Source organism: Pinus tabuliformis, chromosome 3_2 (genome assembly GCF_031772625.1).
Source record: "Pinus tabuliformis cultivar Carrire ecotype Pingquan chromosome 3_2, CPIR1, whole genome shotgun sequence".
NCBI lineage: Eukaryota > Viridiplantae > Streptophyta > Pinopsida > Pinales > Pinaceae > Pinus > Pinus tabuliformis.
This window is the reverse complement of record NC_142302.1, coordinates 965,034,541-965,048,000: the sequence shown is the minus strand read 5'-3', so window position 1 is coordinate 965,048,000 and position 13,460 is coordinate 965,034,541.

Here is a 13,460-nt window from a genome sequence, read left to right as displayed (position 1 = left end):
AAGATTTAGACAATTGGAACCCACTTCCATCATTGAATCTTGTATGTTGGATCACACATAGTAACTCTCAGGTCATGTTTACCTTGGTGAGCTTGTAAAAGTGGTTAAATGTGGAGTGGAGCATTACAAAAATATCTCCATGACACATGGTTTTTTATATGTTCCAGATGATCCATGAGAATGAGCCTTATGATCCCATGATGAGAAATTTACTGATGTTTCCCTTCTCTCATCCTTTGGCTCATTTCCACTATGGGATGAAGAAGGAAGTGGGGAACACTTAGTCTACTTGGGATAAGCAATTCTTGTCACACGGAATCAGTCAAAAGTGCGGACACAACTGACCTTCCTAGAAGTCTAAGACATTCTAATGACAAACAAAACAAACTGGAGCTATCCTTCTCTAAACATGCATTATGATATGAGAAATCAAGTGTTTCGTTCTTACCTTTGTCCAAACGCTGTTGTAGAAGTCCAAGCTTTGTTGATCTGGATGAGCTCCTCCTTTTCTCCAAAACCTGCAATCACCAACAGTCAAACAATTAAATAGCACCTGATTATAACATAAAACAAAGCATATTCAACATATAGACCAAGGAGTACATGAAATAACCCATAAACAACAAGTTATTGAGAAGAATGGACCAATTTGCATTAAAGGTAATCAAAAGGAACCATTACAACCTGAGCCTTGGTGTTGTGCAAGCTCCTTCCAGGGTCCACAAGAGTCTTCCTCTACTTTGACAAAGCTCACCCACTTCCAAATAGAACAAGCAAAGATGGCAATCTCTCCTCACAAGCTTCTAAATGGGAGTCCTAATTCCTGCAGCATTTACCCTTAGAAAATGTATAGCTTCAACCTCTCCTCCTTCTGGCCCAATGCCTGTATTTATAGTACTCAAGAGGAGGTTAATCAGGTCCACCATCAATGGGATAATCCCCTCTTTGGGTGGGATAGCTCCCTTATTGATGGGATAAGTTCCTCTTTGATAGGAGTGCATGAACCATCTGGAGGCGCCCAATACACGTCGAACAACCTTCTAGAATGCTCTAGAAATGACCACAAGTAACTTTTTAAAGATGAAACTTGTGCATTCTAACTTTTACAGGGGGACGCACCTGTCCCTTTACATACAGAGCGTCTTTGGACGCAGCTTTTGTGAACATTGGGAGCGTCCCCGCAGGTAAGGTTGAGAGAACCTGCGTCCCTAGAGATAAATACATTTATACAAGACTTTCTCTCTTTTTTGGAGTTTGACATGGAGAGCAGAGGCATAAGACTTGCCTAAGAGGGTAGCATGACTGTTGATTGAGCCATACTAACTGTAAATAGTCATGGTGACATTTTTTAGTGTAACAGATTGCCCCCTAAAGTGCGAAGCCTGGAATAGATTAGGGTTTGTAATATCTAGGAAGGGTGAAGTGCTTTATCATTTCAAGGAGTATCCCGTGGAGAACCTGGTCAGAACCTGCAATTTTCAACACAAAATACATGTATAAGATTATATCATCACTGAGGTAGGCATTCCCATACTCAGATCAAAACTTTAACTAACAGACTAACTACTCTGATACAGGAATGATTTTGCAGTACATCACGATCATAGACTTTTGTAGACATAGTATGGACGCAACCATCTGTTTATGATTAGTCTACTTAGATAATGAATACAAAACTCCTCGCAGCCTGGATGGTGGAAACTAGATCCAGGGTCTTCATTTCTACTTCCCGAATTGGTACGATTCTAGCCATGCGAATAAATGAGTTGATGTCGAACATGGTAGAAACCACTTGATTACCAGTCAATGATGTAAACTGTTAACAAGCGTGAGAGAGACCACCAGTAATGTCAATGGTTCTCAAAGTACCCAGTACAATCCATGTGATGTGAATGAATGAGTTGATGTTGAACATTTCACGGAATCCTTCGATCGAAAGTCAATGATGTAAACTGACGTCAAAGGCGAGAAACCTGCCATTGATGCATGCAGACTTCAAGGTACTGACGATTTCTAAGTCATCTCTCTAGATAATGTGCTGATGTCGATAGAAAGCGACCCGTTGCAGGCAAGCCCGCAACACAAAATCATTGTTCAAGTTGAAGAAATGTTGCTGTAAGGACTGACTCAGGGATGGTCAAATGGATGACAAGTATTTTGCAGATGAAAGTTTTGCTTGCAGACCTCTTGAACACATAACGACACGACAGATGGCTTGGTGACGAATAACTCAAAGTTAATCCCCGGAACCCAGCTGAAGACTTTCAAAGGTGGTTTGATCAACTGTGAGGTGAAGAATTTCCCAACCCAGGTGAATGAAAAGTGTCGTGTTCAAGAGTGGTAATAAAGTTTCTTCTGAGACAAAAGGTAACAAATAGGCTCATTCTTCTCTCTTTTCCCCCACCATTTCTGGCAAGTACCTCTTTATTTTTAACAAGCTTGAGGAGGATAACATATGCTTGATTATAAGCTCATCCTTCGGATGAGTCCAACCTAGTTTTGATTCGAACCCTAGGAAGGAGTGGTTCGTTCCTGTTTGTAATTGAACAGGTCCTTTACTGTGAAATGTTTAACGAGCCCAGTATAGGAGAAACTCGGTGTTTTTCAATTTTAGAGAGTCTGAAAAACTTAAGAAGACTCCAAGTTGAACTTTTTCGTAGATTTGTGTCCCTCAAGCCCGAAAAAGTATAAAATAATACCTGGGGGAACCGCTTGATCTTGCGACCAAGGAGTACTTTCATAATTAGTGCCACTGACCTGAAAAGTAAAAAGCGATCAAGGACACGTCGTTTTATTTCCGTATCGAGTTTGAAACGACAAAAACCCGACAATCTTTTCCTGATTTTACGGTCAGAAAAGAGCTATAAGGGGACCGTCTTTTAATTCCGTTTTAACGAGTGTAAAAGAAACGCTCGGCAATCTTTTCATATTTTAGGAGTCAGAAAAGGGCTTAAAAGATGACTCTGATATTTTGTTTGTGAAAAAATGACAATTTCTCTCTAAGTCCCTTTGTCCTGCACAAAAGCGACACATTACTCATACCTGTTTAAGATAGGCAAAAATACATCGAAAAACATCTTTCCATGGTGAAAAATGAACAAATTCATCCAAAAAACCTATAAAAAGACTTTTTACCATGTCTTTTTACCGTTTGACTGTTGAGGTTGAAAAAGGAGCTTTTGACAAGAAACTTCCCGTGGTCGCTGCGGAAAATCCGACCGTCAGAATCGAACGCCGTCTCTTCCAGGTATTTTACAACATCCTACTCTTCATTTCTATCCGATTAAAATTGTTTTTTAGGTTTTAGTTTTGTTTTTTGGGAGGGTTTAGGTTTCAAAATGCGCTCCTCGGTGGACGCAGGTGCCCTTCGGGTGACCTGCGTCCCCCGACTTTTTCCTATACAGGAAAATGGTCGGGGGACGCAGCCCACCTTCAGGCCAGCTGCGTCCCGACGCCCTGTGTTACAAACGCGGGGTGCGTCCTCCGTGGAACGCGGAAATTGAAACCCCAAACCTCACAAATAACCATTCAAATTTCCCCAAATTAATTCTAATCATCATTTCTTGGTGTGTAGGGCACTCACCATGTTGGATTGGAGAGAAAGAGAGCACGAAGAGGTTGATGAAGCTGCAATAGAACACCAACCTTCCCTGGATGCCCTAAAAGCATGCGGGTTATACAAATACTGGGCCATACCGGGCATGAGGGCTCAGGTAAGATTCTTGGAATGGCTGGTTGAGAGATGGAACGTTCAAGAGCAATGCTTTTACATAGGAGGGCACCAGCTCGAGATAGAGCCCTCGGATGTATACTTTCTCACTGGCTTGCCAAACAGAGGCGAGCAACTCAATCTAGCCGGGACTAGGCCGGGTGGCCAATCCCTTGTTAGTCTCCGGGAAGAGTGGTGCACACCTGGGGCACACCATTCGAAAGGCGTGGAGATCAAACACATCTCTCTGCGTGAACTCAAAGTTATTGCTTTCACGGTTACCAGAATTTGCGGCGCGGCCGCTTTGCACATTGCTTCTGGGTCCCAAATGCGGATGGCAATTGACTGTTACCAAGGCACCATTTTCAACTGGTGTGATGCTGTGTCGGCTAATATGAAGAGCCAACTGACTAAGGGAAAGAACGGACGACTGAAAACTTTTGGATATGGGCCTTTAGTCGTGAGCTTTGCCTTAGAGAGAGTTCCGATGCTGATCCCTCAGCAACTCACTGTTGATATCTTGGGTCCTCGGGAGCCAAAGCTGGTACGATGGGTTGCGGTGATGGCCCGGCATCCTGACGAGGGCGCGGCAGTTGTTCGATTTTCTGATAGTTACTTTCACTGGTTGGAGGACCAGGTTTTCTCGATCCAGGACTTTCCGTACGCCGGAGTAGATTTTCGACATGATCCGGACATGGTTCTTCCACAGGGAGAACAATGGGATGACAGAGGTACTTTATTTTTCACAAGTTTTCAAATTATGTATTTTTTTGTTTTTTATATATATCGTCTCAAAACTGACAGTAAAATTTTCAAAATGCAGATGTTGGTCCACAGCGTCCAGCCAACCTCCGGCCTTTTGAGAGGAGACATCCAGTTGCACCGGTACCGGCCCCACAGGACGCGGCTGCAGAAGTACTAGCTGAGTTGGAGCATGATCTAGAGCGTCTGACGGCAGATATGCCTGAGACTACTATGGATGATATTCCTATCAGGCTTCAGCGCTTTGTAGTCGCGGTCCCTGGACCGTTTAGGAGATTTTTGCGCAAGGTAGCCCGTGCAGTGGTGTCGTACAGGGAGCACCACCAGTGATTGACTAGTCACTTTTGTAGACACATGTGACATTTTTGGCTTTTTGTACTTATCATTTTTGCCGATCATAAGGTGTTTTTCAACCTATGATCGAAGACGATGTATATTTTTTTGACACACTCCTATCTATATATATATCACTATTACCGGCTTATCTTGTTTAACATGTATGATGAAATGTTTTTAAATTTACTTGCATGATTATCGTAAATGTCTCTCTAACATTCGAGAAGCAATTGCATCTGCTAATGTATTTAAAGACCTTGGAATATGCTGATATTCAATGTAATCAAATTCACGTTCCAAGAGACGCACTCTCAAAAACAACCTTAATAACACAGGATTTCTAATGGCATAAACTCTATTAAGCTGTAATACAACAAGTTCAGAATCTAACCTCACTATCAAACGTCGAATTCCAAATGAAATAGATTCGGATAATAATTCAACCACTGCACTGTATTCTGCAATGTTATTCGTTGTTTGACCGAGGCTTACCCCATGCATAGAAACTAACTCGTCAGAGGGTGAATAGATAACCCAAGCTGCGGAAGAGATATTCCGTGTACTACGACAAGCACCATCAGCAAATCCAATGTATGTTTGGAGAGGCGTCGACATCTGCAATATCAAGAGTAAAACCAAGATAAGCCAGAATAACGACGAAAAACACACTCACTAAGCTAAGCACACTGACTAACTAACAAACATACTAGCTAGAAAGAAAACCTAACCTAACTAAAAATTCTCCATACCCACCATTTAAGCATAATACCTCTTTAGGTAAAGTCCATTTCTGGGTTTACCCAAAGAGTCCCCATCAAAATCTACCAGCTCATAAGCCCCTTTTGCTAGCTTTCGCTTTACAATATAGGGTCCATGCCACATAGGAACGAATTTTCCAGCACCTAGCTTATCGTTAGCTTGATCATATAAAAGCACTAGGTCTCCCTCCGAAAAACTTCGAGGGGTCACATTTCTATCATACTGAGCTTTCATTCGCTTCGCGTGAGTCTCGATTGCCAATGCAGCGTCACGTCGAGTCTCATCTAATTTAGCTAAGTACAATAAACGTTTCTCCTCTTCGGAAGTAGCTGGGAGTAATTCGACAGCCATTTGAAGTGATGGGATTTCACATTCAATGGGTAACACTGCTTCCAAGCCATAAACTAGCTGGAAAGGAGTGAACCCTGTTGAGGTTTTCACTGAGGTTCGGTATGCCCATAGCGCCGAAAATAACATGTTGTGCCAATTCGACCGATGAATACCAATGGTTCGTCGGATCATGATAACCAGAACTTTGTTGATAGACTCAACCAAACCGTTGGCTTGCGGATAATAAGGAGTAGAGCTGTCGTGGCGCAAACCAAGCTGGCTTGTAAGTTCAGTCATCATGGTGTTTCGAAAATGGCTCCCATGGTCAGTAATGATTGCTTGTGGGACACCAAACCTAGTTATTATATGATTGAATATGAAAACTGCAGCTGTTTTGCCGCTTGCGTCGAATGTAGGCATCGCCTCGGCCCATTTAGTGAAATAATCAACCGCGAGGATGATATACGCATGCCCCCCGGCCGAGTGAGGGTTACAAGTAATAAAGTCGATACCCCATTTGGCGAATGGACCAACGGCAATTATAGGGTGGAGAGGAGCAGGTGGTGCGCGCATCTTTCGATCAAACACTTGGCAGTTGTGGCACTTCCGGACTGCAATGATACAATCTTTAAACATAGATGGCCAGAAGTAACCAGCGCGCAACACCTTCTGAGCTGTGGCATACCCAGACATATGACCGCCACATGCTCCAGAGTGACAATCATTCAAAACTCTCTCAGCCTCTTCGTGAGTTAGACAACGTCGAAAAACTAAGTCTGCCCCCCGGCGATAAAGTGTATCTCCAATAATTTTGTATGGCTGGGATTGAAACCGAATTTTTCGACGTTCCGCCTTTGAAGCTTCAGGCCGAAAGGTTTGGGTTTGGAGATAGATGATTATATCCCCATACCACGGATCTAAAGTACTGATAAGAAACAAAGATTCGTCCGCAATGGACTCCTCTGCCACAGTCTCTGTGTCAGTACGCGGGAAATCACACATCAATTCCGCAAAAACTAAGGATTTCTTAGACTTGGACTTCTCGAACTCCAAGTCGAACTCTTGCAGGATAACGATCCATTTAGAGTACTTGCCCCCTAGCAGTTGTTTTGTCAAAATATAAATCATAGGGTTGCAATCCGAAATAACTGTAGTTTTACGGAGAAGAATGTAGTGACGAAAACGCTGGACAGCTTGAACGGCTGCCAGGGCCAATTTCTCCACATGCGAATATTTTAGCTCAGTGGGATTTAAGGTCCTACTAAGATAATATATCACATGCTCCGCTCCGAATTCATCTTCTTGAACTAACACCATTCCAATGGTGGAATGCGAAGCTGCGAGGTATAAGAAGTAGTCCTGGTTGTAGTTGGGAGGATGCAACAACGGTGCATGGGTCAACGCGTGTTTAAGTGCATCAAAAGATTGTTGGGCAATCTCGTCCCAAAAGAATTGAACGTTCTGTTTCAACAACCGTGTAAAACCTTTAGTGACCTCGGCGTAGTTTGGGATGAATCGGCGTAAAAAGTTCGCTTTCCCTTGCAAACTTTGGAGTTGGCGCAAACTCGAAGGAGGAGGCAATTTGATGATAGCCTCGACTTTCGAGGGATCGACGCGAATGCCGGCTTTTGAAACAACAAATCCCAGCAATCGACCTGTTTCTATACAGAAAACACACTTGTGGGGATTCAACCGAATTCGATAATGCCTACACCTCATAAAGATTGCTCGTAGGTGGACAAGGTGATCAGCTCGATGTAAAGAATGAGCAGGCAAATCATCGAGATACGGTTGCACAATGTGCTTGATGTCATGAAATGCATAAGACATCGCCCGTTGAAAAGTGGCCCCGGCATTCTTAAGCCCAAAAGGTAATTTGCAATAAGCAAATGTCCCCCATGGACAAATGAATGCCGTTTTTGGTTGGTCGGCAGGTAGAATATTGATTTGATTATAGCCCGAAAAACCATCCATAAAGGAAAACATTTCACTTCCGGCACAATCATCAATAATTTGATCGATATAAGGCGTAGGATAGTTGTCTTTTGGACAAGCTCGATTTATATCCCTATAGTCGATACAGATTCTTATTGTTCCTTGTTTCTTGTTGACGGGAACAATATTCGATACCCAATCCGTTAACGGGATCGGATAAATGAAACCTGCTTTCAACAGCTTTTCGACTTCTGCTTTAATCGCAGCCGCTTTTCGAGGGTGAATCTGACGCAACCGTTGCCGGACGGGTTTAGCATCCGGGTAGGTCTTTATTTCATGAACAACAATGGCAGGATCGATTCCCGGCATTTCCTCGTAAGACCAGGCAAACACATCGCGGAATTCTTGGAATAGGGCCTTGTAAGTTTGGATTTCTTCTTCTGTACATGCGGCACCTATATGAATGTTCTCCTCAATTCCGGGCTTCACTGAAATATCAATGGGAATAGTACGAGAAATATTCCCTAAATTCAACTCTGAATCAGAATGTTTCGTTGGATCCTGAGCGTCTTTGACATATTCAGCGGTAAAGATAGATGAAAAATCATTTTCAAATGCATCATCCTTAGGTAAAAACGAAGATCTGTGATGGAGATCCTCCCATGGTAGATCGTCTACACTTAGGATTTCGCGAAGTTGTTCGTCAGATGACACGACTTCGGGAAACGCTATCCGTTCTAAGGGTGAGGTGAAAAGTGACTCTTCACTGACCACATTCATTTGGTCGACCTCGGTTGAATGAAAGTCGGTAAAAGACATGAGAGCTTCATAAGCAATTTCATATGGACTCAAGGGCATAGCATTACCGAATGAGTCTATCTCAGAGTCAGATGGGACAAACCAAGGATCATCATAAATAATGTTTTCTGATGTAATCATATGAATTGTTGCAAACGAAGGTTCTACGCTGAGTGGAGGGAGAGGAAAAGTTCCCAGTAAACCGGAATCCTTAACTAAACCTACACCAACGTCCCTATAAGGGATTGTCGTCTTACCGACATGCTGGATACTCTCTGAAGAGGCTGGGTCGGATGAAAAGTATGTCAGCTGATCAATAGTCACGATCTTACCGTTATGTGGAAACTTAATTACTCTGAAGACCGATGAAACGACCGCTGTCATAGCATATGACCAACTTCGACCCAAAAGAAGGTTGTAGTCTAGAGGGGCATCAACCACTTCCACATCCAGACTAACGGTTTTACCTTCTACCCCTATAGGCAATTCCTGTAGAATACCAAACGGACGGAACCCACGGCCATCAAAGGCCTTAAGGATGGTGGGGGATTGGTTCAACGAAGGAGAACCAAGGGATCTCCAACATTGAATCGACATAATACACGTAGAAGCTCCCTCATCAATCACAGTCCTATGAATAGGCCTGTTTTTGACTATCACTGGAATTTGGAAAGCCATTTGATGGGGGAGACGTGGTGTACTATTTTCTAGATCGAAGATCATTAGATTCGGATCCTGAACATCAACAGCTCCTATAGCCGACAAAAGCAATTTTCGTTGTGCTGGACATGATTGCAGCACTTCTAACGCCGACATTGCTGAGGGTGAAACAGCTAAGTCCTCAACAATGTTGTAATTCTGGGCCGCTCTCGCATGTGGATTGAAAGCAGACCTTCGAAGTACACCCTTGGCGGGCGGTTTAATTACTAAGTCTGGGTTAGGTTTCTCGATCTGTAGTGGATCGGAACCAGGAGCTGAGGTTGATGGGTTAGAATGAGAAGATTCTGCTTCCTTACCATCAACAGGATTCTTACTACCATAATCTTGCGATCGAGTCGCAATCCTCACATGAGACATCATCAAAATGGGTTCTTCACTGGCATTCGAGGAAGAACCTATCATCTTATTCTCCTGCTTCGGAAATGGATTTTTTAACACAGCAGGAGTGGGAGAACCTTTGACTATTTTCACTACCTCGGCCCGATGAGGGCAATCTCTCGTAAAATGATCCTCTTCACAAATAAGACAAGGATATCGAGGTTTGCGCTTTTCGTCATTGGTTTCCGACTTTTCTGTTTTCTCCTTCGGAGCCTTGTCTGCTTTAGCCTTCTTCTTTCCTTTCTTCTTTCCACCGTTTTTTGATTTGGCCGTAGATGACTCTACAGCGTGAATATCGGCGGTAAGTTCAGGAGAAGACTCTCCTGTCGGAGAATCAGGCAAAGTGATAATTGGAGTAGTTGAAGCCTTGGAAGACTTCTTCTTGCTCTTTGTATTCACGATACCAATCATACCATCAGCGGCATGAGATCCCGAAGGAGCAGCAGCGATTTGATTCGACTTTGGAAGATCCGGAATCTTCTCGTGTAATGTACCCGACTGAGTGTAAACTAAGTCAAGGTATTGCGCCTGAGCAATGACTTGCTCCTCAGTAACTACTCCGGCCTTAGCTACATCTTCAGTAATCCTTGGTAATAATGATTTAACAAACCATTCAGCTAAGATTTGGTCCGGGATAAAAACTTTCACTAGCCTTCTTCGACGTCTCCACTCATGAATGTGATCAGAAATATACGTGGAGGTTGATTGTTTTAGTGAAGTTAATAACTCCGTACCGTTATCGTATCTGACCGGTAACTGAAAGTGAGTTAAGAACGAGGTAGCTAACTGGCTAAAGTTGTAAAAAGAGGCCCGTGGTAACTCAATGTACCACTTGGCCGCGAGACCAATGAGTGTACGCTGGAAAAGACGTAAGCGGATCGAATCATCCGAGATAGAATTTGAAGCACACCAGAGGTGGTAAGTCATCACGTGATTGGACGGATCCTCTCCAGACTTACCTTCGAACTTGGGTATATCGCTGGGCAACTTATTTGGCATTGGCGGCCAGAACGGAAGATATTGAATTGGATCGTTCGTTAGGCGCGTCAAGTCTGGTAAATCCAAAGTTGCGATAAACGGTAACTGCCGGTTAGGATCTCTAAAACTCTGGGTCACAATACCGGCCCCAGGAGGAGGATATCCAGGATAACTAGGAACAGGAGTCGCATTTGGGATATTATATCCTCCTGGAAAACCAGGATTAACCGGACCGTACTGGGGTTGCTGAGGTTGTTGATAAGTGTACCCAGGATACGGTTGATACTGGTAAACCGGTTGTTGGACAGCTTGCCCAGGTTGGTACTGTCCCTGGTACGGAGGTTGAACAAATTGAGGTTGAGTAGTGACAACCGTACTTATACCAGGTTGCCTACAGGCATCTGGACCGTGGTTTGAATCGTAGATCCAGACAACGGTAAAGATGTCTGAGGTGTGGTAACAGGGACAGTAGAAACTGGAGCCGTCGATACTCCAGAAGTAAGTATGGTAGATGTAGCGGTAGTTGCAGCAGCCGTTTGAGATGGAGTACTAGGTGCAATTGGCGGCTGAGTAACTACCGAAGTTACAGAGGTTTGAACACTTGGCTGGACAGGTTGCGGTTGCTGGGGTGGACCAGAAACTACAGGTTGTCCAGCTTGAGGTACCGACTGCATACTTGGCTGCAACATCTGTTGACCCTGTGAAGGATCCCACACTAACATTCCAGGGTATTGACCCATAACAGGTTGAGGATACTGAGATCCATAGCCGGATTGAGGATAGGATTGATAATTGTAAGGTGCAGTTCCCATACCTTGACCATATGATTGACCTTGAGGTGGTTGATAACCTTGACCTGAGTATTGACCTTGAGGTTGATAACCTTGAGGTAAATACGGATACTGGGGTTGACCTTGACCTTGAGGTTGGTACCCTTGAGGTTGATACCCTTGGGGTTGATACCCTTGGGGTTGCCATCCTTGAGGTTGCCATCCTTGAGGTTGATATTGATACTGAGGTTGACCTTGGGGTACATATTGAGGCTGGGGTTGACCTTGAGGTATGTATTGCCCTATAGGAGCGTACTGACCTTGAGGTTGCCCCCCAGACACGAATGAAGTACCTTGAGGTTGCCCCCCAGGCATTAACGGAGGCTGCCCCCCAGGCGGTAATTGGCCACCTTGAGGTTGGGAAACGGGAACTGAACCTGACATCATGTAAATGTCTCCTACACCCAATGGTACATTACCACTGTTTCCAACTAATAACCCATGATCAACGGGTTGAGGAGATGCTCCCGCAAAGGTACCAGAAAGAGATTGATACCCAGTAGGAACAGAAGGACCGCCATGTAAAAAAGATTCAGGACTTTGTGTAAACACGGACGACTGACCAGACATATTTACAGGAGTATGAATACCTCCAGGTGGAAAAGGAGTACGAGGTGTAGAAAAACCTAGCCCAAAGTTGTCTAAATAATTGTTAACGAAAGGTACCAAGTAGTACTTCTAGGAGGACTGTAAAAGATAGATTCACGCTCCCTTAGATCAAGGGTAATTTGATCTTCAGGGTCAGAGACGCCTATTTCTTCCTCTGGAACAAGTTCTTCAATAGCAATCAAACCAACAGGAAGATTTTCGGTGATAATTCTTTCTATTCTCGGTGAATCAGGAACACTAGGAGTCGGAGTAACAGGTTCGGATATTTCTGGTTCTTCGCCTGTATCACTAGCAGACGAAAAACTACCAACAAGCTCAGAAACTGTAACAGCTTCGGGATTATAACCTGTCTCTAAACTTTGGTAATCTGGATGGACCACCAAGGAAGATTCTCCTTCTTCAGGTGAACCTACTCTACTGCCACTAGGAGGAGTTACAAGGACCTTCAAACCTTCTAAATGACTAGACTCGTCTTGAGGAGGTTCACCCCTAAGTCTACGGGATCTTCTCAACAATTCGGCCACAGAAACAACTTCAGGAGACTGGCCCCAAGTCTACGGGACTGTCTCGGTAATTCCGCCACAGCTAAAAACTTTTAACTACTACACACGAAAACAAAATAAAATTTCAAATCAAACCACCTAAAGTCTCTAAAGAACCAAACAAATTTGAATCACACGCCTAAAGAATCTAGGGCGTCAAACCAAACACAAACAGTAGTCTTCCGGACCAAAAGCGCTAGTTGGTGATGAAGCCCAACCTCGCTGGATTCAGTACAGAAATGGCGGGTGGAACAGTTACCCCGACAACCTGCTTAATGAATAGACTGGACCAAGTTCCTCCACTTTAACCGTCTCGAGTGAAGTGAACCCCCCAGAAAATCCAAGTGAGTATAACCGACGTCTGCTCCAGGTACAGTGGGACCTTCCCTCCACCGTCACCTCGGTAGAATCCTAAAGATAATGGCCACTAAGGTTACCAACCACAACAAATGCACCTGGGGGAACAGTCTAAACTCCGACAGCACGCAAGGGCAGAGTAGCAAGCTCAATCCCCTTACCGGCTCCTTGACAATAATCCAAGGTTTACCGACAAGTGACCCCTGGCTCCTCGACAATGGTTAATCCGAGGTTTACCGTTTGTAATACGTGCGTGTCTGGCGTCGTTCCCAACGAGGGGGGAATGATCCCCTCACTGGTTCGGACACGAGCTCGTGCTTCTCCTTTAAGAGGAGCTTTCCCAGAGTACAAGTGAGACAATTGGATTTATTCTATCACAAGATAAACTACTTGTTTGGTTTTGTTGTCTTGGAGAGT